The sequence below is a fragment of the Archocentrus centrarchus genome, chromosome 5 (genome assembly GCF_007364275.1).
Source record: "Archocentrus centrarchus isolate MPI-CPG fArcCen1 chromosome 5, fArcCen1, whole genome shotgun sequence".
Lineage (NCBI taxonomy): Eukaryota > Metazoa > Chordata > Actinopteri > Cichliformes > Cichlidae > Archocentrus > Archocentrus centrarchus.
In genome coordinates this window covers 12,531,728-12,559,647 of record NC_044350.1, presented here as the reverse complement: position 1 = coordinate 12,559,647, position 27,920 = coordinate 12,531,728, and the positions used below count along the sequence as shown (strand labels likewise).

At 39.7% G+C, this 27,920-nt stretch overlaps 1 protein-coding gene across 1 annotated transcript in view; it reads left to right on the top strand.

Moving 5' to 3' along the window:
- Window positions 1-828: 828 nt before the first annotated feature.
- dlgap4b (discs, large (Drosophila) homolog-associated protein 4b) overlaps window positions 829-27,920 on the top strand; it is a 114,415-nt gene continuing 87,323 nt past the window's right edge. The window contains exon 1 of the mRNA XM_030729262.1: window positions 829-1,108. The gene's annotated coding sequence lies outside the window, so the exon portion shown is untranslated. The remainder of the gene's footprint in view (window positions 1,109-27,920) is intronic.

The window sequence follows — 27,920 nt, the reverse complement described above, 5'->3', positions numbered from 1 at the left end:
TAAAAAAAAAATATATATATTTTTTTTAAAGCTCACCTGAAAAAGCTTTCACATTATCATATGATGGACAATATATTAGACATATTTTTAAGATTTTGAATCTGCATTTTTGTATAGTTTTGGTGCAGCCAATGGTATCTGTTAAGGGTTTGAAACAAACCACAGAAATCTGTCTGTGAGTAGTTTTGTGACATTTTAATTGTGTGATATTTCAATTTACAGTATGTGCGGGCTGGTTCTGAAACCCTTATTTTTTTTGCTTGATAAAAACACCTTTGATGAAGATTAAATAGGCACACTTTCCCCAAATCCATAATGGATTTTACATTTTTCCAATCATAATCTAACCTATTCATCCCAACTGGAGCTTACAGATGAAGCAGGAAAAAAATCTTACAAATGTAAAATGCTGAAATTTTGCAGATGGTTTTAACTATGGAAAATGTAGAATCTTGTGTTTTTGTCTCATAATTTGGATATAACTCAGAACAAATCCATTATGGTCGTTAGTTAAGAGTCTCCCTTGCAGATGGGAAAGGCAAATTAAAGCCTTGCTAATTGAAGAGAAGTCAATAGCTTACTTGTGCATCTCTGTCTGTTACTCTCTCACTCCCTCTCTCTCTCTCGCTCTCTCTGGAGTTTGTTGGTTGGTTGCAGCAGTGTCTCAGTCTCTTTCCTGGCTTGTCTGACAGGCAGAAGCAGTCCTCCTCTCCTTCTACTTACCTATCTGTGTGTCTCTCCCTCTCTCTGTCTGTCTCTTTGTTGATGTGCCTGTCTGTCGTCTTTAAGCGTAAAGGTGAATCTAGGGCTCGGTAATGGAGACCACCGTGGACCGGGGTTCTTGCTTTTACCCCCGCGAGAGACACACAAACTCACCGGACAAATAAAGCGTCAAAGGACAAAACGCCGGGTTTCAACGGAAAGCGCCCGTCACCGCTGTTTACCACAGCGGCGCTCGCAAGTGTGATCTTCTTCATCCTCCTCCTCCTCTTCCTTTCTGTCAGCATATCTTGAAAAACAGATGCCCTGCTCGGGAAGTTACGGACTAAGCACGGATAAATTCTCCAAGTCGTCTTATCCAATTTCCAAGAAGCGCTCTCACCCGAAGGTAAAAACGGCTCCACAGAGACCAAAACTGTTGAATTACTCGTTATTGTTTGTGTCTGGCAGCCTACGTATCGCCCACTGAATCTCTCTGTATTTTACATATTAAGTAAAATCTGTTAGACACGAGTGAACATTTCGTCCAAAGTGGGTGGGAAGGTGACTCATGCTGATTCAAAACGCTGTTTTGGAGCCAGTATTTACACTGCGCCTTTGCGGGTTTAGAAGACATAACAGGCTAGAGGCTATTTCTTGAAAATTCACAGGCGCCCTCCCATGATTTGGTGCTTGCTGGTTTCCGTGTGGTTAAATAAAACAACACGGGGCCGTGTGATGTTTTGATGTGTGTCTGAAATGATTGATGCAGTTCCTCCTCCACAGCTTTCTCAGTATGATATATTTTTTAATTAATTTATTTTTTTGACAGGTACTGAAATGCTTATTGGAGGTTTGGAGATTATGTAGTAATGATTACCGCATGCAGGTTTTGTGTATGGGAATGAATAGAAATATAACACACAACTGAGAGAGAGTCTGAAAGCTGATATTAAACGGTTCATTCTTACTAGCACTTTTTTTTGTCACACATTGCCTGTCAAAGTCAAGAATCTTTTCTCCAGCACTTATTTAGGGTCAAGTGATTCTAATGAGCCTGACTGTCAGCATCATCATCAGCATAATGGTTAAAAACATCCCAACGCAGACCATCTTGATGGTCATTTATCAAGTTTTTTTTTTTCTTTTCTTTGGTGACTTTATCACACAGTGAATTGAAACAGCTGCAAGTACCATCTGTTTTGTGGCTACTGGGAGCCATACATTTTGTGAAATATTAGATTTATGTAAATATTAATAATGTTTCAAGTGCTAAAAAATGGGGGGTGGGGGGGGGGGTGGCTAGATCAGAGCTAATGATTTAGCTCAGACTCCCAAGTTCCATATTTACAAGGTCAATTACTCCACAAACTCAAATGAATCACCCATCCCACAGCACGGGCGAGTGGAGCCAGCTCATCATTATTGAGGATAGAGAAGATGTTTTCAGCAAAAGGAATCGGCAATGTTGACTAAAGAGTTTGGCAAACTGCAACCTGAGTGGCATAAATACTAAGAAGAATGTGGCAGTCTCTGTTTGGCACCTTAAAAAAAAAGGAGCAGCACTGTTAACTGATCCAGAGCCAGCTGTCCTCAGCCAGTAATCAAGATTTCTAATTCAATCAAATTAACTCCAGTGTGGTTGTCCTGTACACATAACATGATGACACGAGACAACTTGTAGTGGCTTGATGTGCCGCAGCATGCTTTGATCCTTTACTGGGTTGCAGTGTCTTTCATTCCATCAAATTAACAGTGGATTTAGGTCTAGCTACCCTTTTAGTACAGCTTTTTGAGTGACCTGAAAAGCAGCCTAACTGCTGCGTTAGTGGCCTCAATTTGCTTCAACTGCAATAAAAAAAAAAATAGTAGGCCATGCTAACTCATAGCCATTTATGTCTATCTTCTCTCTCTTGTTCTCTCGCTCATTCTCATCCACTTTCACACACATTACCCCCCACCCCCACCCCACACACACTAGTATGCACTCACTCAAACTGTGTCTCATCGCATCTCATCACTCAGCAGCACTCTGCCCACCCCTCCTGCTTGTCTCCATCACACATGCACGCACATGCACACATGCACAGAAAGAAGCATACCAGCCCTCAGCCATGTTGTTTCATTATTTGATGAAATCTGTCATGCTTTCACTTACTCGTGTGCACCAATTTTTTTCGTGTGTTGCCTGCTCTTCAAGGCAGCCCTTTGACCTCAAAAAACAAGGTTATTAATGTCAAATACTGTATGGACGGAAAGCGCAAGCACCAGAATAGAACTTCCAAACCTTGGTGGTATTTCAAGGGCAGGGCATTTCTAGCTTTGCTTTAGAAGGAGGCCACAGTGTATTGCTTAGGGCCATTTATTATGTATAGAACAGCCGTGTATTAAATATCTGCTCAGTCAGGGGGGCTAGATTACACCATATTGCATCAATGAAGTGATGAAGGCAATATGGGGAGAAAAAAAATCCTTTCCTTCTTGGGTTTCTACAGAGAGTTGCGGGGAGCTGTGACTTGTTGAGTGTGTGGGCTCAGTGATGATTAATATTAAAATGGAAGTTTTAACGTTAGCGCAGTAAATATGAATTATTATGTTGACTTCCTAGAGGAAGGGTTCAGGACATGAAGCTGATGTCACTGCTGCTGAAGTTCAAGGATGAAAAACGTAAAAGGAAATCTGTGATCACAAATCAACAGATTGTTGCACTGCAGGAACAGCTAAAGTAGCAGAAGTCTATATTTAAATGGCCTCACTGGAGAAATAAGATGTCGTCATTCCTCCCAGTTGGAAACTGTGTCTGCAGAGGAAACCAAATTTTTTATATCTTGTGTTCCTTTTTCTATTTGTTCCCAATAAAACTTTTTAGAAATAGATCACAGTTCTGCGTCTATTTACAACATTGTTTCAGGCTGTTTCGGATTAAGAGCGTGTTAGTGTTGGGGGGGCAATTATTTGCTTGTTTACCTTCCATAACAGTTGGGATGTCGAAGCAGCAGTCAAAACTGATCAATGCACACACTGAAAATGCCAGAGAAACCTTTTTGCTCTTTGTCGGTCTGTTATTGTCACTTACAAAAACATGCCTGTGAGATGTTGAATGACAAGCAACTGTCTTATTATGTTCTAGTAAGAATTTTAGCAAGAATACCATCAGAAAACTGGATTGTGCTAAACAGAAGCTCAAAGTCTCTATTAGTTAGGCCTGATTTGTTTAGAAAACTGCAGTGATATCCGGGAAAGATAATGGAAGTTTTGTTTGCCATTCAAATTGTCAATGTCTGCTGATTACAGAATGCAGCATTCAAGAAACCAAAACTGTGTGTAATTTTAGACAATTATCATGTCAATGTCACTGCTACAGTTTCTTGTTTTGCTTGCTTTTTTTTTTTTTTTTTTTGCTCTTATCTGCCAGACATTTAAATTTCAGCTGTTCCAAACTCTCTCTCATTTAAACCAAACACCAAACCAAAAAACACACACAAAAAAAGGTTGTGCTGCTTCTCCTACTCCAAATGCCTCCATTTTCCTCAGTGAAATCACAACAGTGCACAAAGTAAGACACTTCTGACACCAATTAAAGCCTCCCCTACTTGTCCAAAACACCGTGCTATCCACTCTAATTAAACCTTACGTCTCACTTCTCCAGAGGCACCAGGCTGAGGAATGACTGCCAAACCCCCTTTCCACCTGCACTGGAGCTAATATCCATGCACGTTGGGATAGTGGGGTTGGCACAAGTTCAGGCTGGCCAGGGGGAGCTACACCACCCAGGCTGTTGTAATTCTGCACACAACATGATGAGCTACTATCGCTGGTGTGATGCCAGGAACGATCCACTGACAGTATAAAAAGATTGTTTTGTGCAGCTATTAGCGAAATGTTTTGTTTTTTTGTTTTTTTTTTAGCATGAATTAGCACACTTTTTACAGTGAAGGACTCAACAAACCATGGAAAAACACATCATGTTGTGTTAGGCACATGTACTAATAGTTCCTGTGTTCAACAGCAATTGTTTGATTTTTTTTTTTTCCATGTAGTGATCGACAGGAGAAGTTTTGTTTTTCAGCTGTTTTGGCTGACAGTCTGTTTCCTTTGAGATGATTAGGTGAGTGTAATCTGATAGAGTATGAGAGCAAACAGCAGTGACTGGAGGATTTCACCAGAGTGTAAAATGTTGTTATAATGAATCCATGTTGGTTGTGTATTTTTGTATCTGTATATATGTATGCAAATGTGTATATGTGCGTGTGAGACAGCAAAAATCTGTTTGTTTGTACTTGCTGGTGGCTGTGTGTGGCTGTGTCTTTTGAAGTGTTGTAATAATATTTTTGTTCTGTCTGTGTGAAATGATTTGCCAAGCCCTCAGCCAAGTAGAGAGGAGAGAGATTTTTTTTTTTAAAGACAATCATCTATTACAACTGTCAGTGGTGAACTATTTTTAGTTTGCACTTTATTAGCGTTCTTCACATCAAGAAGGAAAAATCAGGAAAGAAAAGAAAAATAATTTCACCCTATTAAGGACAAACCTGTTAAGCATTAAAAATGCAGGGGTGAAAGTTACCTTTTCACTGAAAAAAAATTCAGTTTTGAAGGGTAAGATCTTTGGAAAACTACTAACCACTGGATTTTAGATAGCAAATGCCTTTATTTTCACAACCAGCCACCCACCCAGCCACTGCTCTTTTTCTAGAGAGCCTCCTAATAACAAGGCTGTTCCACACTCAGGCCTGCATTAAGATGCAGACCCTTCTCTCTCCTACTCTTTCTCAATGGCCTTAATCCTTTCCTCCTCTGCACTATGAATGATAGCCTCAGCAACTAGTCTCCTGTCTCTGGCAGGCACAGGCCCATTGCTTAACATAATGGTGAGAAAATGGCTGGAGTCAAAAGATGTGTCGTGGTGAGAGAAGGTCAGCCTGTCAGCTGCTTGACCACAATGGTTGGGGCAGAGATCTGGGAACCCTGGGGTAGAGAGAAGTTCCCTGTTGCATGGTAGATGCACACCCCTGTGTTTAATGTTTATATTCTGTAATGTAAGATTACTAAGTATAGTACAGGAGATCAGAAAAGACCGGTGCTGTGGTTGCACACTTCCAGGAAAATTTAAGAACCTGCTCGTTTTGTTTAGAATCCATGAAGCCAGCTCTGTCTTTGAATTCAGATCAGATTTGTGACTGAACAGTGTTTTCATGAGCACCTCAGCTGTCTCGTCACTTTAGTTCTGTTACTTGTAACTGCAATAATATACAAGGAAGAGACCAGGCGCCAGGGTGGCTCAGTGGATGCGCAGGTGACCATGTACACCAGGGCTCTTCAACTCCAGGCCCCGAGGGCCCCTGTTCTGCAGGTTTTAGATGTGGCTCTGCTTCAACACACCTGAGTCAAATATAGAAGTCATTAGCAGAACTCTGGAGAACTTGACTGCATACTGAGGAGGTAATTCAGCCATTTGATTCAGGTGTGTTGAATCAGGGACACATCTAAAACCTGCAGGACAGGGGTTCTCGAGGCCTGGAGTTGAAGAGCCCTGATGTACACCACACACCTGTGGTGTGGGCAGCCCAGGTTTGCGTCCGATCTATGGCCCTTTCCTGCATGTCTTCCCCTATATCTCTCTCCCTACTCTCCTTTCTCTTCACTGTGCACTATCAATTAAAGGCCAAAAAATATCTTTAAAAGAAGAGGAGCCTGACCGATATATCAGCTGTTATATTGGCCGATATTATCTATTTGCCAATATATCTGTATCTGCCTTCATAATTGCTGATAAATGGAAAATGTAAAAAGCAATGCAGAGGTGAGAAACACCCTTCAGCTATGTTGTGATTGTTGATATTCTTGTAAAGTGTCCACCAGAGGGCATATTGCATTTTCCTTGTTGGCAGCATCTGTTTGGAATGCCACAAACACAACAAGCAGAGTCTGGCAGAGTTTACATGAGTAATACCCGACTTGTTGTGATGTTTTTAAACTGTTTGTCACATAATCATAGTAATAACTACACACAGCGGATATTAGGGAAATCTGTTTATGTTTCATGTGTCTGAAAGCAAAAAAAAATCAGCCAATCACCAAATATTGGTATCGGTATTGATCTTAAAGATCCTATATCAAGCTGTCCCTAATATAAAGCCATACATTAACTGCTTTGAGCTGCTAAGATGTGAGTTATATTATTGTGATAGCAACAACATTGGTTAAGACTCTCTGAGCTGTATATTTTATATATAGGTCTTCAGCTATTACTCTCTATAAGAAAGTAAATAAGTGTTTCCCAAAATATCTAGCTATTCCTTAGCATTAACTCCATTAAAGCTATACTGTAAACAACCTTTTTTAACTCAACAAGACAGTTCTATTTATTATTTCAATTCATTAAAGAATGCCCCTTTGCTCTCCGCTTCCGCCATGTTCGTAAAGCATGACAGGACTGTTCTTTATTAAAAGCCAGTTCACTTCCCAGCCAGACGGGAACTCACTGAGATCTAAGACCCCCGCTGGAAAACAGAGTAGAAAAAAAATTAAATTAGAGGACACGAGAACAAGCCGAGAGGCGACCCACCTCTGTGTTCAATTTACTTGTTAAATCTACTCACGATGCTTGAGCAATCATCTCTCCCTGTCACTTACACACACATACAAAGACTCAAGTACATACGTTGTGTGGAGAATGGATTCACTTGGAAACTGTCTATGAATATTGCATGCTTAATATTATCTGTGCTGCTTGTGCAATGCAGGTGGAAAACTTGTCTGACTGATAAATTACAAAAGGCAGCTGATAAAGGCTAGCAGTGGATGTGGGGTTTTTTCGGTTTATGTACCCTTTCATGTTACGCTCTCACTTTGTAACAAGAATAAGGTAATGTGAATCAATCAGCGCACAATTTCACATATTTCTAACATACCTACAGAAACATGAAGCACCCGATCCTGTATTTGGGAATCTGGCAGTTAATCTAACCCTTCAAAGCGCGTGGACACACACACACACACACACACGTATGCACGCACACACACATGCACACACACACACACACAGACACACACACACTACAAAAACCAATCTGGTCTGTGATCAAATTAATCGGGGCTTGATCTTAACACCCTCCAGTGATCTGTAACATGCTTTTAAACACTGTGTTGCTCTGCTACTGCTCTCCTGTGACTTCAGAGAGCCCATCTCTAAGCACCAGATACAGTTTTAAGCATACAGCAAATATCTAAGAGCCTTCACTTTAATTAAGCCACTGAGTTAATATATTAAAAAAAAAAAAAAAAAAAAAAAGCATTACTCCTCTTAAAAAGGAAAAATGAACTGTAATCCAAGATCTGCATTAGTATATTTCCTCATCTGCTTCACCCTGCATGGTTTCATCTCTGAAATAAATCAGGTGATTCCTTTTTCTTGTTCTGTTTTCTCTTCTTTTGAACTGTGATTGCCTTTTTTTTTCCCTTTTCTGTATATGTAGTTTGTGTGTTAGGCTGGAGTTTCTGGTCATCCCAAAAATGAAAAGACTTTCATCACTTAGTACCAGAGAAATGTGCACTTGTTAGTTGATGTCTAGAACAGCTAATAGCATCAAATGGTATCCAAATCTATCATCTCTGGCTTGTGGCAAAACGGGAGTGCTCTTATAAGACGATATCTAAGATTGCTATTTGACAGCAAAATAAAGTGCACGAAATCCATGACGCATAATTGCATTGTTACAGTGGGCTGACTTTTTGCCACCATTTGTAAATTAACTAACGCAGTGTGGCACAAATTAATGATGCCAAAAAGACTCAGGGAACCAAGCGGCAAAAGAATATGGAAGAAAGCCTCGGTTTCCTCGCTAATTGCCTGACATGATGCTAATTGAGCTGCTGCTTCTGTTACACAAGACATAACTTATTAGTTGCCACATCACAACTGTTTATACTTGAAGAGGTTTTTTTTTTTTTTGATTAGTTTATGCAGCTCTCTAGAGTGATTTAAAGTCTCATTTCTTAACTCAAACCAGAGTGTTTCTTCCTAATGAGAGCTGGAAATGGCCAGGTTGATAGTTTTCTGGAGCCAGACCTTTTAATCGGTCTTATCCACCGAGGTGAGTGATTGATTCGTCTAGCGTCTTCACACGAAACAGCAGTTTCTCGATTAAAAAAAAAATGTTCGACCAGCACTACGACAGTACAACAATTAGCCAATCGGCACAATGAGTGGGATTAATACTGTTGTCAAGTCGTTGTCAAGTGTTCTCGGTCTGTGAAACGCTGCAGTATCAATTGCTTGCCTGTTTTTGGCTCCCCTGAGGCGTAGCTGCTGAACGACAAATGAAGGAACACGCTGAACTGTTTTACTTTGTTCCACTTCACTCTTTATAAGCTTCGGCAAAACTTGTATGCCGACACAGTTATGCCTCAGTGTCTGCTTACAGCAGAGTCAGGGTTGATAGGCTGGCCTCAAGTGATTGGTTAGGGAAAAACAATAACCCCCCCCCCACCCCACCCATCATGGATATTGGTTTGAGTGGACACAGGAGACAGAAGCAGAGTATAATAAATTCTGTTTGATAATAGACTAGCTTGATTACACTTTGTTAAGTGCTTCTTTAAAACACATGACAGGTTATGTGGTCTAATCAATATTTTCTATGCTATCTCGCACACTGAATAGATCCTGGTATGGTGCAGTTTATCTGAGCAACATATTTGGACCAAAAAGGAGACTTTCCCATTTGAAACTGAAATCCAGTCTTACACCTTTTATGTTCTTTCCTCATTTTTAAAATTATTTTTACCTTTCTTTATTCATTCTTTTTATGCAAAGTTATCTGTGCGTTCTTTTAGTCTGTTTTGACATTTCAATTCTTCCTTGTAAAGTGCTTTAATATACCCTGTCTTTGAAATATAAATAAACCTGCCAGGCCAGTTGTTCTGGAGTAATTACTGGAGTCCTCTGCAGCACGGACCTGCAGCTGACTCATAAAGGATATTGCCGAGTGAGAGGAAAAACAGGAAAGCAGGAAAGTGAGAATAGTGGAGATAAATAGACAGACACTGACACTGCCAGGTTCACATGTCAGCTCTCAGAAAAAAATAAGGATGAACAAGGATGAGGCAGGAGCTCTTGAGACACACTCATACTTAATGTACTGTATTGATAAATCTATGTATCAGGGCAATTCTTTTTAAACTATAACCATATCGACATAACTGGTTCATATTCAACAATTTATCATTTCTGTCAGTGTCATTCATAGCTTGTTGCTTTTTTTTTTAACTGCATTCACTCTTGCAAGTGCAATTTTTATCAGATTAAAAGCTGATGATGTCTTTTAAATAGACAGAATGCAAAAACCCGTGCAATACAATCGGTTTACTGTAAAAATGACAAGTTGCTTTTTGGTCATCAGTTTGTTTTATTTATACATTTCTGCATCCTGCATGAAACATTTATATAAAAGATTGTCCCTTGGTTCACCACTAAGTTATCGAAATACTAATATGCTAGACATGGTGGGATAGGCACCAGCATGGATGGATGGATGGATGGATGGATGGACAGACGGATGGATGGATGCTAAACACAACTAAAACTTCTAAACAAAATTTTAGTATTGTCATCATCCACTTTTACACGTGCACTCCAGCCCTGAAATTACTGCAGTTGAATGGGACAAAGTCCATGCAGTGTTCAACTGAGGCCATGTATCGATGTGAAAGGTAACTGAATTAAGTGAATTCACAGGGAATGGTCTTTATGTGTCCTGCCTCCTCTGTGCTCTACCTAGCCAGCACCTAAACCAAATAAAACCAAATAAAACATTTTCTGTCTGAAAATGACTGAAGTAGACTATCTCCTTATGGGTACACCGCAAATGAGAAAGAGCAACTTCAGACCATTTCCCAGCATGATTGTCCTGGCTGTTATCAGTGTGTTGGCATGCTGATGTTAGTATTTAGGTGGAAGCACTGCTGCATCTAAGTATAGCCTCACAGAGCTGTGGTTGTAGATTCTTGTGTAAATAGTACGTCTATCAGCCTAAGATTGTGTAGCAACCCCTTATGCTTCTGAAATAGCTCTGACAATTGAGCAATGGATTCCACAAGAGCTTAGCAGCAGATCATTTAAGTCCTGGAAACATTAATGGTTTATATTTCTCTTTCTAGCACATTCTATTGATGTGTACAGTTCGAGTGAGAATTTTTGAAGCCGAGTCATCACCTTCAACTCTGTCATGTTCGTCAAACCACTGTTTAACAATTGTGGCTGCATGGCATTGTGCATAAACCTTCAGAAAGAGGCAGTTGCTATAAAGGGGAGTGTGTGGTTTGCGTCAATGACCAGATTGGCTGCATGTGTCAAAGTAACAGTCACATGAATGCTAAGACCCAAGGTCTCTCAGTATAACTTATATCCAAGCATACCTTATTCCCATAGTGCATCCTACTGACATCTGTTCTTGAAGTGAAGAATACAGCCAGCTAACAACATAATGTCAAGTAAACATGATTCATCAGACCAGACCACCACTCTTTCATTTCTAGATGGTCCCATTCCTCATGACTTTCAGTGATGTTTTGGCAATAATCCAATTCAATCCAATCACAGTCGCTCAGTTCCTTGCCTCGTCATTTGCTTGTTTTTCCATCAAGAAGTGACTGTTTACTTGCTGCCTTATATGTCCCATCCTTTAACAGGTGCCATTGCAAATAGCCTGGCTCATGTATCGTTTTGACTTCACTTGCTTTTTTTTTTTATTATTATTATTTAGTTTTGTAAATACATCCAATTTGCTTTTAGACACGCTCTACACTGCACTTCAGAAAACTGTGTAATCCTCTTTAACCAGCCATACTAAAGATTTAACAATATAAAATATATCATGTCAAATTTAGCCTTCTCAATAACCGCAGCAGTCGTCAACCATTTATTATAAGCTGAACTCTTAGTGTAACTTTATCCATGCATCCCCAAGTGCTAATCCAGTCATAGAGGATTAACAAGGTTATCTATGCCAGTCAAATCATGGGTTAGCTTAAATCAAATGGCCTGAAGTAACCTTCGCTTGTATGAGAAGAGTGAAGCTAATGTTATATCACCCTTTTTTGCTGCGTCACAGTAGCTCAACACTGGGGAGCTAATTCACGCTAACCTTCTTCCGTCACTCTCATGGTGCTGAGTCATTGATGATTTGTCAGTGCATTTGAGAAGTTGTGAAGGGAGCAATAAGCCCTCTTGGCACTACAGCTCTAATCATATTACACCAGCTTTGTACTGCACCCACAACAGTCAGGATAAAGGCTCTCAATATAGAATTTTAGGATTTCTCATAGGAAGCAATAAGTCATAACTTTGTTAAGAATTAGGTTTGTGTTGATAATTATGTTGCAGTAAAGTGCACATACTACAGTTGATATTTCAATTTAGCAATTTATGTAAACTCTGGAAAGCTTTTCCAGTGTGAGAAAAACCTGAATACACTGCATAAAAGCATTATTTGTATGTCGCTTCCTTATCCTTGCTCTATCAGTAATAAGCCTTGGCCTGAGCTGGATCTGTATTAAAGAGTGTAAGAGTTCAGACACATAACTACAAAATAAATGTTGTCAGTAACGCCAGACAAAATCTGCAGCAAATTCAAAAATTGGATTGCTAACAAACTCATGCCAGAGTTGTGTGATGGTTAAAAAAAAAAAAAAAAAATCCTGCCTGCCTGCTGTATTCTGCACTGTAACAGGGAAAAAATGCATGCCCTTTACTTGATAGTCTCTTCTCCTCTCCTCTAAGACACAGCCACAGCTTGGATCTATTTGGTCTCTGGATGACTTTATTAGAGTTGATGCTCCGACTGATGCACCTGTGGTGGAGGTTATTATACTTTTATCAGTGAATCATAAAAGGTACAAGCAGGTAATGAACAGCAGTGCCACACAATAAAAAAGAAAACACTTCATAGACAAGTGCATCTGATATATGATCGCTCAGGGTCTGACAGAAAACATGACACAATGTGGACTCAGCTTTTTACCACTGGGGATTCATCCACAGTACATCAGTACCTAACAATTTAAAAAACTTATCTGATGGGATTGTAACCCCCCCCCCCCCCCCCCCCCCCCCCCCCCCCCCCCCACCACCACCACCACCACCACCACCACCACCAAAAAAAAAAAGAAAAATGAATTTTGTAACAGGTGTAAATATATTTATCTGATTACCTGCCCCCTACCAGCATTAGCAGTAAGTAAAGACAGAAAAGCACAAATTCGCATCCAATTTAGTAAGCTTTACTCATAACAGATTATTGCATTTTATGTTTCTGATTTGTGATGTTTTTTTCCTTCTAAGTGTGTAGACTAAAATAGATGTGCTCTGCATGGTATTGACTTGTTGCCTATTTTATAAATAAGGTGGCTAAATAGCGTATGCAGAAAAAAGAATTTTACTGCTGAGTATTTTATTTACCTTAAAAGTGCTGCCTGATCCAAACCTTGTGTCATGTGGCAGCAATAATGCACAATGGTTGCTATAATTTTAAACAGGCTTCATCATTGTGAGACAGAGGTTCATTTCAAGTGACTGAATCACCATGATATTAATGTTCCCTTTAGTTCTACTGTGAATTTGTGACATTTCCAATATTAATAACATGATGTCATGTCACTGTATTGTTTCCTGCCATCATATGAATCATATTAAATGCCCATGACCTGATTTTTGTTTTTGTTTTTTTTTTATGCTCTGTATGTAGACTTTGTAGGCATGCCAGCTGCATACAGCAAGCTTGTATCTGGCCTATATAAATTAATGCCATTACTGAGCAGATTATAATGCAATCATATTTGACCATGAGCATTTGTTCATACAGTTAAATGAAAAGAAAAACACAAATGCAATCTTGTGCAAAGTCCAGTCTTTATAATGTGTTATAATACAATGTAAGCCTTATTGTAGTATTTGTGAGCAGCATGATTGATGGTCTACTGCAAATATTTCTAGCCTCCTGTCGTTTCCCATGTCTTATCAGTAACATCTAACGCTGTTATTTAACTGTGACAGCGGTAAAAAAGAGTCAGAGAGCAGTTAGTGAAATTACACAAAATTACAAGCGTGGCACATCAGCTGATTTCAGAAGAAGAGCAGCATTCCCTGCACTACAGCACTTTGTGTGATTAACAGCATGAACTGACTAATCACCTGTCCTTGGGGTCTTGTGTGAATGTGTGTTTAAAATAATTTTGTTTTTGTTTCACTTCTTTTTCTTTTTCTTTTTTTGTATCTCTTTCATCCAGTTTGGAGCCGTGCTAGCACCTTTGTGAGACTGTACAGACACGCCTGTGCTTCGAGCTAAATTTGAATGTGTGCATGCTAAGATGTTCACAATTACAATGCTGAGCACTTTCTTTCTTTTTTTTTTTTTTTACCATGTTCATAGTAGTTCAGCATATTAACAATTAGTACAATTTAAACTTTTATAACTAGTAAAAGTTAGAGAGAAATCCAGTATCACTAATTTAGGTGTGAAAATTGACTCAACTTTAAGGCTTGATACTCAGGTGAACACCGTGGTGAAGTCCTGCTTCTTTCAGCCTCTTCTATCCAAAGGTATTCTCGAAACAGTCATACATGCTTTTATAACATCTCGTCTTGATTAGTGTAATGCACTTCCGATTGGAATTACCCAGGCCTCCATTGCTCACCTACAGCTGGTGCAAAATGCTGCTGCTCGATTTTTATCTGGTGCAAGCAAGTGAGAGCACATCTCTCCAATTTTAGCTTCTCTTTACTGGCTTCCAGTTCATTTATGAATGCATTTTAAAATTCTTTTATTTGTTTTTAAGTCTCTCAATGGTCATGCCCCATTTTATCTGTCTGAACTGCTGCACCCATATGTTCCATCTCGTTCCCTTAGGTCAGCAGACCAGATGCTTTTAACTCGTTCCAAAGACGTAACGCAAACTCAGAGGTGATCAAGCTTTTGCAGTTGCGGCTCCAAAATTATGGAATGATTTGTCGTTGTATGTCAGACAAGCTCCTTTTTTTTATAGTTTTTAATTTATCTATTTATTTATTTAACTCTTACACTTTTTGTTTGATTCTGTATTTCATTGCCTTTCAGCCTGTCTTGGCCTTTTCTGTTTGATGTTATTGTACAGCACTTTGGTCAGCCCTGTTGTGTTTTTTAAATTAAGTAGTATGGTAAAAATGTGACCTGAGAAGTGAGATGAAACCACAGTTACTGCAATTGATCTTGATGGGCTATAAAAGTGTGTACAAAATATTTAGTCAGTCATTTTTTGAGACAAATGAGTACTGACTGTGACAGGATGGTCATTGTTACCTCAGGACCTGTCTATTCCTCCTCCTGTGGTGGTAAGTGCTTATCCTAAAGTCACTTTTGTATAATCCTGACCTGCAATTTGGGTCAAGTTTTTGGTTGCAGGAGAAAGGTGTAGGGATAAAATATAACTCGCTGCCAGAGTGAAGATTACTGTAAGTTTCCAAAAGCAGTGATCAATAGTTATGGCCCTAAACTGAGTTCTGAACTGCGTGCTCGCCTCATTTGATTATAGTAATACTAAAGTATAACAAAGTGTACTGGAAGTCATTTTAATTACTAACTCATTAAAGCCTAAGAATCTGTGCAGACTGTAAAAAGAATAAGTACATGATATTATTTACAAACAGCAGCTGTTTGTGGACTTTTGCCTGGCTTGAAGTGGTAATATTTAGGACAATCTAGATACATTAGATCACTTCACTGTTTTAAGATCAGTGACACAAGTGGTAATTAGTTCTTATAGAGTGCCGGGCTTTAGTCCATTCTCTGACTTATGTAACATTTTGTGGGTCATGTTGTGTGACAGAATTAACAGTAGAACTCGCTCTCTGTGACACTGCAAGTAAATACATATGACTTAGTGTGCTGAGCCATCTGTACAACCACTGTGTGTGTCCAAGAGGCAGTAAGAGAGGGTTGACCTTCACAAAGACAGCTCTGCACTTGTCCTGGGCTGTTAGCTGGCCACATGTGAACATGCATATTTGATACAAAACCTCACTTGACCTCTCTGAAGGTGCAACAAGAAGCATGCCTTGTGACACACCTCTTCAAGTGTGCATATTTTTATTTATTTATTTTTTGTGTGTGTGTGTGTGTGTGTGTGTGTGTCTAAAACTTTTGTGCGTGTAGCTTATTTGTTATTTACTATAGTATTAGCTCTTAAATGACCAAGCAAGCAAGGGGCCCTGAGTTCCTCATGCTTTAAATAGGCCAACTGCTGACCTGATTGCCAGCCCTGCTGTCAGTTGAAATAGAAGTGGTGCTTCAATGAGGTGAGGAGCTAAATGATGCTAAATGAAGAGGAAGGATATGGAAATGTACATGGGTCTAGGCTGTGCAAACGGTGAAAATGGCCAAACGTGATCACTGCCTATATGAGTGCGCACACACAAACAAAGACACACACACACGCACGCACATGCACACACATAGGCAAAAGCTATGTGGACACCTTGATAAAACTGACATGAGGTACAGTAGAAACTCCTCCTTGGCAATCTGTAGCCCCAACCAAGTGACAGTTTTTGTTAGACAGAGAAAATAAAAAGACGTGTGCGAGCATGACAGTGAAGTGGTACCATTCTGGTGATGGACAGCCTGAGTCTGGAGTATATACTATGTTTTTGTGAGTGGGGGAAAACAAAGTGTTCATGCATAGATTATGTCCATATGTGTCTATTGTGCCTTTTGACTAGCCTGTACCAATCTGGCTGATAGGAAGCTATCAAATGTGGATTATTTTAGAGTGGAAAGCTCTGATTTGTCCAAATCCATGCTCTGTTCTGAGCAAGCTAATGCCAGGGTACTCTGAGGTCAGCTTCTGTCTCTTTTAATGCTTTTGCATTATTCTCCCTTTTATTCCCTCTGCATTCTTTATCTCCTTTCCTTTTCTCGTTCCCTGTCCCCTCCCCCCTTCTTTCCTCCCTCCCCCTCCAGAAACTGCCACTGTCCTTGTTTTTGACCTATATCATGACCTGGACAATGTCCTGACAACACAAGGAACCATCAGATTTTGTCCCTGTGCCAGCTTTAGCTCCACTCAGCCATGAGCCACCGTGGTTTAATAAGACTGGATTTCGTCATCACTGACTCATAGCAAGACCAAAACACTAATGTATTTTATGAACAAAATGCAGGCTCTTACATAGGCTTAATTTATGTCATTATGCCTTCCAAAAATGTTGATTTTAATAACTGACACATCATCTTCAGTCATTTCAGTTTATTGCTTTAGCATTTAAATATGGGAATTTCATGCACTAGTTTCCATTAGCACAGCCAAACCATCTCAAGCAAACTGTATGCTGCCATACCTGGGAATATTTGTGTTGAATATGCAAGGAAAGAGCAGCACTGTGAGATCCTTGACTGAAGCTGACTTACTTTTTAGTTCCTTTTGTGTCTTGTCTAGTTGATCTATTACAGCAGAGCACTTTGTTCTAATTTAAAGATGATTAAAGGAAGCACAATCTCCTGAGGAGAAAAATAACACAACAAAAGCAAACACCACATAGCAACAGAAGAGGAAGCTCTAAACTTCTCATCGTGACAGCTGCAACAGGATTAGTGAATCACTATGACAGCCTGACATCTGAACCCAAGGGTAGAGCTAGCTGGTAAAGTTATGCTGATAGTTGTTAGTGACTGGATTTTGACATTGCCTGTTGGTATTATTATAAACATTGGTAGCGCACCAACAGTATCCATGCAAGAGCTTGTGTCATGGTTTTTATGATGAGGGCAGATTTAAGAAGGATTTCTGGTTAATCCTTTAGGGGTTGCCCGTGCTGGGAGATAATAGCTCACTTCAGCTGTAGTGCTGAGAGTACAGATGAAAGGTGGATATCTCCTCTGGTCACAGGGCACTGATGTGTCGTAAAAACAATATCAGGAACTGGTATTCTGTAAAGCATTTTTCTAAGTATTTTAACAGAGGGAGGCTATTTAACTGTCAAGCTGTGATCTAATTCAAGCACAGCAAACACAGACATCCCATAGACTGTATGGATGTAGCCACTGTGACCCGCCCACTGGTTTGTGCTCTACCATTATAAAGTCTCAAGTTTAGCATTTTTGTTTATTGAAGCCAGATGTCTGGACGATAGGGCAGAGCAGTCAGACTAGACTACAGCTGGCTAGCTTGGTTGTCCAGATGCTTCCTTTATTCTGTATTTTTAAGTGTGATGCTAGTTTTTGGCTAGCAGGCTTAAAATTAAATGTACTCCCTAAAATACGTACCTGCTGCATCCTGTTAGTTTGACCAAGTAAGGTTTGAATCTGAAACAGCTTGTTTCAGAGGATAATGTGAGGGGCTGCACAAAGGGCCAACTGCTAATCCTTCTAATACAATCCTGGTATAAAAATATACAGGCTGGAAAAGAGTATGACACTTCCCCTTTAAAGCTTGTGATTATTACACTCTGTATCGTCCTTTGCCGGATGACTGTTGCCCTGGAACATGTCAAGCATATAAAATTTTAGGTTTTACTAAAAATAGCAAAGCTCATATTAGTGAGATGCTTTTAATGTGCTCTACAAATTAAAAAAAAAAAATGTGTGTCTGATAAGCCTGATCACTTTCACCCACCTTTGTCTACTCCTAAGTGTACTAATGCAGCATCCCAGCTGTGCCCTTTGCTAAAATGATAATCCGATTGACCAGACCCTTAACTGAGCACAGAGTTCATTATCTGACCACTTGGTAACCTCTTGGTGACCAGAACCTTATCTGAGCGCAGAGGTCACACAGAGATTCATTCAGCTCATTAAAATAATGTGCCACTACTGCATCTGGACTGCGCTTTAAGCTTGTGAGTCAGCTTCATCAAGCACTGACCTCATTTGGCGATTTATGATGGGTTATGTGTTTATTCACAGTTGCTGTGGTATAAATTTGGCTGAGGAACTTCCTTGTGGCAACAAGGCAATGACATTTGTGGCTTTAACAAAAAAAAACAAAACAAAAAAAGTGGCATTCAGGACATCGAGTTATTGCTTGAAAGGTTTTAAAGGTGTAGTTTGCATTTTCAGCAGCAAAATGTTAATCTGATGGAATATTGGGCGATTGACACTTTGATTGTCTTACACAGTTAAAGGGATTGCTAGTTAATTAGCGAATATATATTTTAATGTTAACATGTCAGTGTGTTAAATTAAAGCACAATAAAGCATTCATTTTTGTCAGGTCGTCACAAAGCAGAGGTATGATTCTTAAAGTAAGTCACCACATAAATCTGTCACAGAAATTTAATGCAAGTAACAAAATGAGTGTTTTGTCCTAAGAGAGTTAATGTCCCAGAGTGCAGAGCAAATTCCAGATTATTATAATTCTGTGCACCCCCGGCTCCTTTTTGTACTTTCCACACTAATTTAGTTTGCTCTGTGTTTGCATAGTTTACACCTCCACCACAAACGTAACAACATATTCATGTGCCTGCAGTCAAAAACAACTCAAAGCAAGATGTGACAAATTTATGTGTGCATAATTTGAGTTTAAAATATTACATTTGTTATATGTTTTGTATTTCTCTTTATCACTGTAATTTTATTATGGATGGTCCATGCACTATAAGATTAATTAACAATGTGCGTGAAATTGCCAGCTTGCTATCAGTGCATTTATCAAGCACATATACTAGGATTATTATTTTCTTATGAATTTAAGTAACATGTTTAATTGAGTCTTGTTTACCTTTACAAATGTTATTTACTGATATTTGTTTTCCACTGTAATAAAAAAGAGATAGAGAGAGCTGTCAAACTAATCACACTTTGCTATCCGTAATTTAATTAGAACATTTAATTAATTGTAAGGATTTAACTTTGATAACTGGAATTAAGAGATTAAATTAAAAGTTTTACACTGAAGGACATAAAATAATTTGCCTGTACATACCAGTGGGAGAGCAGTTGTCTATATTAATTATCTGTAGCGATATTTTACTTTCCTTTTTTTTAATCCAGTGGATTTATCATATAAAAAGAGGTTATTTCACATACTGAGGGTAGTGCAACAGATAAAAACAACACAAGTCAAATAGAGGAAGATGGTATTACTGCATTTCAATGAGTGTCTGAAACACATTTCCTAACAGCTCAAAGTAAAAGATAATGTCAGCAACAATGACAACAATGTCTCCTTCAGGACAGGCTGTAAAAGACCTTTAAAAATAAGAAAAGCAACTTTGTGTTGCATGCGAAGTTTAGCCTGCTAGTATGTTGTTGTCAGATGAAGATCAAGAGGCAGCAATTGCTGCAAATTATGTCTTGTGTCCAGACATGGCTACTTTCTTAATACCAATCAAACTGTTTTTTTTTTTTTATATGGCACCAGCCTAACTTACTGTCATCCCTGCTCCCACTGCTTCACTCCCTCTCTGTCAAGTGCCCTCTCATGCTTTTTATCAATGATGGGGCTGAGATACAGAGGTGCTGCCATCCATCTAGTCCTCCACAAATAGCTATTATAAAGCACAGTTTGTTGCAGCCACACTGCTTTTATTTAGTGTTGAAACAGGCCAACCATTACATGTGCTTATATGTGCTCATATAGACACAAGTAAGCCCACATACCCTGCACTTTTGTTGTGTGTACACAAGCATGTGCACAAACCCACATCAAGTTATTGTTTCATTTGTGGTTTTGGCATGTTTTTACCTTTGGCATCAATATACAACAGTCCTATGAAAAAGAAAATTTTTATAGGACTCTGTGCAGTCCTATAACTAAATACACCCTCAATTCTTCTATAGGAATTAAGAGGGTAAGTAGCAACCAGCAACTGCTAATTTGATTGATTACTGCTACTTGATTAACTGATCACCAACAAGTGTGAGCACCTCCATAAAAGCAGATGTTTTGGCAGTTTTTTTGGTCTGGATCATTCAGGTGCGAGTTAATGCCACAATCTTCCCATGTTTACCCCCCAAAAATTCACCTGAAGGTCAGACCGTGCAATGCTCAGAAAAACTGCAAAAAAAAAACCCAAGAGCTTCATCTCAGACTCCCCAGGCTTTGGTTTGCATGTTAAATCCTAAAATTCAGTACAGTTAGAAAAAGACTGATGAAGGATAGCTTGTTTGGAAGGGCTTCTGGTAAAAACCGTCTTATTTCTAAAAAAGCACAGCTTAGGTTTGTAAAGTTGCATCTGAGCAAACCACAAGACTTCTGGAGCAATGTCCTTAGGACAGACAAGGCCAAATTGGAAATGTTTGGCCATAATGCAAAGGGGAGAGGTGATGATTTGGGTTTGTTTTGCAGTCACAGGACCTGAGCACCTTGCAGTCATTCAGTCGACCATGAACTCCTCTGTATGCCACAGTGTTCACAGACGAATGTGACAGCTAGAGCTTGGTCAAAACTGGGTCATACAACAGGATGATCCCAAGTACGGCAGCAAATCTACAACAGAATGACTGAAAAAATAAAAAGAGTCAAGGTGTTGTAGAGGCCCAGTCAAAGTCCAGACCTCAACCTGATTGAAATGCTGTGGTAGAACCATAACAGAGCTGTGCATAAACGAATGCCGGCAAACCTCGATGAATTGAAGCAACGCTGTGGGCCAGAATTTGTCAACAACAACGTGAGAGACTCATAAACAGACTCATAAACAGACTGATAAAGTCATACAGAAAACAATCACTTTACGTTCACTTCAAGTTATTACTGCTAAAGGTGCTTCTACACGCTACTGAATTAAGGGGCGTCATTAGTTTTTCACAGGACTGCATAGAGTCCTGTGAAAAACGTTCTTTTTCACATGAATTTATGTGTAACTTGTGGACACAAACCCAATAAGACTTGGCACACAAGTGTGCAGTTCTCCACAGCTCATTTTTTAAAGTTTATTTTAGTGTCTTTCAGCCAATTGTTTTGGTTTTCCACCTCACACCTTTTATCTTTTGGTTGTTTCTCACCTCTCTCATGAGCAATGTTAGCAAAAATGCAAACCTGAGTACTGTATACCAGCAAGCTCAGATACTTTAACTCTGCCTGCTCAGTACCACATCAGTAGGTTGAAACTTAGTTCACGTACTGAGGAATTTAGCTGCTATAAATCCAGTCTCTTTTCTCAGGGATTGAGGGAGACCAAATCAATGTTGCAAGTTGATTAGATTTATATTCACAGTGCAGGTCCAAGTTCTGTGAATGCTAATGTTGCACCTTTTTTGTTTGCCTTGTGACCTTTATAAAATGGTGAATAGTTCATTTTGTGTTTAGAGCTTGTTAGTTTGCAGAATAAATCTTATAGACTTATAAGCCCATGAATAGTAACAATAGTACATACTGTACAATTTGTACATTATAAAAAATGCAGACTGTTTTCTGACTCGTTTAACCAGCTGTTTAAATTGGAAACAATGTGCAGTACAATTCTGAGGTTATTTGAATCAAGATTAAAGTGATGCAGTCTGACTCAAGTTACACACTGATTTCTACTGCAGTCTGAAGTGAAGCTCAGCAGCTTGCTGCACCTGAGGGAGTCAATGAAAGAGGCAGCCAGAAGTGTTTCTTTCTCAAATAGTTTATTAAAAATGAATTTGGCCAGTGGCTTTTTCGTCTTAACATCTGTTCTCTTTTTTCTTTCTTTGACTTATTTGACTGGTGTTCAGTAGTTACTGTGGTCCTGTCATTGTAACATAGACTGCAGTGGTTCGCATGCCGTACAAATGTGTGCGCTGCATTGCACAAAATAAACACATATGTTGAACATAGGCTCACTGCACTAGTTCTGACCAGGTTAAGCACTACTGTGTCTCTTTTTTTAATTCATATAAAATATAAAACTGTTGCAATTTACTGCTTAAGTATTCCTGCTGGAATGTTGCACATTTACATTTACATTTACATTTAGAATTAATGCCTAGAAAAAAGGATGGCCCTAATATTGACAGGCAGCTGTGAATGTCTCTGCCTACGTCTCTGTGAGTGACGCATTGCAGACCTGATTGAATCTCACATACAAAACAACCAGTGGGCAGAAAATTTGTCAGTGAAAAAACATGTTTTCCTTTTTTGGAATTCAAATGACTTTATGCTGCTGAGTGTTTCAGACACTTTCTGTCTTTATGTCTGTGAAATAGAGAACAACAGTGTCACATTGGAGGGGCAGTATGAATTTCTTTTATGGTTTTTTTTACTCTTTTGTCTTTTAAATGCTTTTCCTGTACGTGCCACAGCTGGATTATGAAATCATAGTACAGATCTGTGCAGATAAAGACAATAAACTAACTGCTCATCAGCCCATTTTTGTATGTGTATAAAAGCTGCAGACAAGCTCTAGCTGTATACAAGCACATAGGTAGCTGCATTTGCACATTCACTTTTTCTCACCTTATCAATTTTTGATCAAGTCTGCAACAGAATTTCCATGTGCGTTTCTACCAGTAAAATGAGGTCTTAAAGGACAAGAAATACAAGTGTGTTAGCTACACGGAGACAAAAGTCAATGTATTTGCTTGCCATCTGCATTATTTTCCATCAAATCTAGTACTTTCATTAATTATGGTCAAATCAGTGTTTACAGCTGATGCACATTAGCATGTGACTGCGTTTTAGGCATATTCGGCTGAGTAGACTGCTGCTGGACACAGTGCACAGTGTGTCGTTGTTTGCAAATTATTTACTATATTGCTGTCAGTGTTTTAAAAAAAAGCCCAACATGCTGGTTCTGATAGAAAGGTGTCAGAATACACAGTGCATTGCAGTTTGTTGTGTATGGGACTGCATAGCTGCAGACTAGTCAGGGTGCCCATGCTGACCCGTCACCCACCGAAAGCACCCTATGGGATGAAGGCGAGCCGGCGGAGGCACTGTGATGCTTTGGGCAATGTTCTGCTGGGAAGCCCTGAGTTCTGCCATCCATGTGGATGTTACTTTGACAAGTACCCCCTACCTAAGCATTGCTGCAGACCATGTACACCCTTTCATGGAAATAGTATTCCCTGATGGCTGTGGTCTCTTTCAGCAGGATAATGCACTCTCCCACAAAGCAAAAATGGTTCAGGAATGGTTTGAGGAGAACAACAATGAGTTTGAGGTGTTGACTTGGCCTCCAAATCCACCAGATCTTAATCCAATCAAGGATGTGCTGGACAATCATGTCCGATTCAGGGAGGACCCACCTCGCAACTTACAGGACTTAAAGGAGCTGTTGCTAATGTCTTGCACACCTTCAAGGTTGTAGTGGAGCCCGTGCCTTGATGGGTCAGGGCTGTTTTGGCAGCAAACGAGGGGCCGACACAATATTAGGCAGGTAGTCATAAGGTTAAGCTTGATCAATGTATATCCTCTGAAACAAAAAAAAACAAAAAAAAACTGTTTAATTTTTTTAAATGCAACCTCACAACTGATTTTAATTAAATTCCTTTGTTCCAGGACTAGATTCCATGCTTACCTTGGAATTAACAAAGTAACAAATACAGGGAGCGAGCACGAGAGAATAGAAGTATTATAGTAATCTGAACCTGAGTGATGGGATCATGAATCTGGAGTCAGAGAAAACATGTCTATAGTGAAGCTGCCTTCACCCCATTGCTTTCTCATCACTGCCTTTTCCTGTTAACCCTCCCATCCCCCCTCTCTCTCCATAAGAATCATCCAGCTAGATGCTGTCTCCATGGCAATTCTTATGGATCCCTTTGACAAGGTCACCTTCACTTGAGAGAAAAAGTTAATAAGAAAAGAAGGCAGATGGCATCTTTAGGAAAAATAGAAAAATATTAAAAATTTTCAAGACTGTGACTAACAAGTAGAAAATGAGGAGAGAGGAAGATAATTGTTTTCTTAGTGGGGAAGAAAGATGTCAAGGGAGATGGAAGAAGATGGTGGAAAACAACAGAAGAGAAGCGCAGGAAGGGGGAAGGGCACATAAACAAACAGCTTCATTAGCAGACCTCAGACTTGAGAACCATGCTTAGTGAATGGTGCATAACAAGGGGGGTAAAAGCCACTCATGAGTTCACGCTTTCCTCACACACTTTCTCAGATAAAGCTCCAGATTACCTGGGAGCAAATTACCAGATGCATGTGAAGATGCCAGCTGGCAGTTGGGATAACATGGTTTTTCACATATGCACACATACTCCATCATTTCATGTTTCACTGTACCTTGCCTCCATCTGCCATGACATTCCTCATGCTAAAGTTAACCCACTTTGACTCGACCTGACTGTGGCCACAGCCTGTACCCCCTGCAGAGACTGCTGGAGGTTGCCATCGCCTAGGGACATCAATATTTCAGGCTGTCTCAGCACTCTCACTCACATGGGCCACTCACAGCCCAAGGGGAGGTGCTGACGGAGAGACAGAAAAGCAGGGAGAAGGTTAGAGCTGGAGACTCATAAAGAAAGGTAAATTACAGTGTGAGGCATGAGGCGGTGGAAGCCATGAGAGAGGTGAACGGATATGATGCAAAAATTACAGTGTGCAATTCGAACAAATGAATAAGATCGTAAAGAGAGAAATGGAAGAATCACTAGGGTGGACGAATGACAATAGGTTGATAGATGGGGGAGTACTAAACACATTGTTTCTGTTTTCTTTTTGGACAGAAGCTTCTGCTAGAAATGAGAGAAAGCGGGAAATACTGTATTGGTGATGATGGGAAGAATTTGTGTATTTATATAAAATCCATTTGTTTGAGGACAACATTAAGCAGTTATCTTTTCACGATGAGGCAACGTACAGATAAGACACAGATGAAGAGATTAAAAAATCAGGATGAATTAAGAGGAGCTTCACCAGATACTAATTCATGCCCCATCTGACTGTGGATGACAGAAAGCCTCCTGCCCTCTCCTCCTCCTCACCCTCTTGTCCTTTTGTCTCAGCGTGAAATAGCTGCAATAGCCAACTGTTGCTACGACTGCAGCTGTTGCCACAATGGTGGTCATTAGTTGGGTTGTTACCGTAGCAAGGAGTCCCAGGGGCAATTAGACAAGATACATTGCTAGCACAGTGATGGTTGATACACTGAAGTTGCGTTTAGATGTATTTTCTAAGTAGTCCTCATAGTGATTAATAGTTCTCTAGACATTATGGTGTTCTCATTGATCTTTTACTGACCTGTGAGCAGATGTCGAATTCAAATATATAGCCAATGTGGCCCATCCATATCGGCATCCACACCACACAAAATGTAATGCCGAGTGAATATTTCCAGTGTCCGATTATTTGACTGCACTGGTTAAGCTGGATAAAATATTTTACATTGCATGGCAGTACACAGTCATGTGAAAAATAAGTAGAGCCCATGATTCAGTGGCTTTTAGAACCATCTTTAGCAGCAATGACTTTAAATAATTGTTTTCTGTATGACTTTATCAGTCTCTCACATCACTGTGGAAGAATTTTGGCCCACTCATCACCCCGATACCGTCGTTTGTGCTGATGTACAGTTTTGGTTTTTGCCAAACACGGCACTGTACATTATGGCCAAACATCTCCACTTTGGTCTTTCTGTCCAAAGGACATTGTTCCAGCAGTATTGTGGTTTGTTCAGAACCTATTTAAACCTAAGCCATTCTGCCATGTTCTTTTTAGAGAGAAGAGGCTTTGTCCTGGCCACCCTTTAAAGCAAGCCATACTTGTTCACTCTTCTTCTAATTGTACTGTCATGAACTCTAAGATTTAACAAGTTAACTGAGGCCTGGAGAGTCTGAGATGTAGCTCTTGGGGGGACGTCTGACCTTAGAGTGAATTTGCTGGAGAATTCACTCCTGGGAAGATTGAGGCATTGTGTTAACACACATCTGAATGCTCCAGACCAACGAACTGCTAAAACTTCTGCTTTGCTTATGATCAGTTAATCAAGTGCATTTGATTAGCAGCAGCTGGCTGCTACTTATCCTCTTAATTCCTATGGAAACAGTAATGATGTACTTGGTGTTCCACAGGAATGCATAGAATCCTATGATTTCTTCACATGAGTGTGTCTAAGGGTCATCTCCCATGCTAGTAGCTCTGTTAGGCTTCTTAAGGACACAGCAAAGCTTTGAAGTTGTAGTGAGCAAGTGGGACTGAGAGCAGCTGCAGCAGTGGTCAGAGTTAATGTGAGAGGAAGTGGTGTTAGTATAAACAAAGCAGTGAATGTACAATCGTTTTCTGATTGTTTCATGTGTTAAATTCTAAAACATGATGAAACACGCCCACCCTGCAGCAAGGTACTGCATTGCAGAATTTTGTTTAATTGCTGTCTAACTGCATGTTTTATCCAGTGTAGCATGGTTTCGCTGCTTTGTGTGTGTTTACAATAGTTGATTAGATATTCATATCCAGAAATTACACCTTCAAGGGGACCCAAAAGGAAAAGTCCAGTATACCAGGCTTGTTAGCACTCATGGTCTCAGAACCATGAATGTCTCTACCAGTTTTCACAGCAATCCATGTATTAGATATTTCAGTCAAGATCATATTGGTGGTTAGCTGGTGCTATATCTTCTCTGCTATACCCTTGCCTTTTGTTAAATTAGCATTTAAAATATTGTTTCAGACAAGTTAAGTACAATAAAACTGAAATTTTTTAACAGCACCAACATTTGTCAGTGCTGATGGACTAGCTAAAGAAAGTATGCCAGAGCAAGGTTACTTATAGGCCACAAGAACTAGAGCAGGAAGTAGAGCAAGAAAGTAGCACTCACATAGCAAACCTATACTAAAGCAGCATTTTGCAGTATTCTCCCAGGAGTGGGCTTCAGCAAGTGACATTTGATCACAATAGGGATAGTCAAATATTGCTGTTCTGAACAAAGGAAAGAATGAGAGAATACTGAGCACTCTGACCTGTAATTTAATGTCACCATGGAGCAAAGTGAGTGTGGTTGATTTAAAGAAAAAAAAAAAACCACTAAAGGTTTTGCTGACATGACTAACAGATGTAATGACCACATAGTCACCTAGAGGAAAAATTAGCATCATACTACTCCTAGTGTGTGTGGGTGAGAGTGAGCCTAGTGGTGGTAGTGGTGGTGGTTGGGGTGAGGGTGGGATGTGAGTGGGATGTGGGGGTGTGTGAGGTTGCAGCGTAGCTGTCACTACATCTGCAAATAGAGAGACTGATTTAAAAAAATCAACTTTGGAATGTGTGATCTCCCTAATCCTTTCATGGTTTTATCAAAGGCTTTATCCCCACCCCACCCCACCCCCACCCCTCAAAAAAAAAAAGC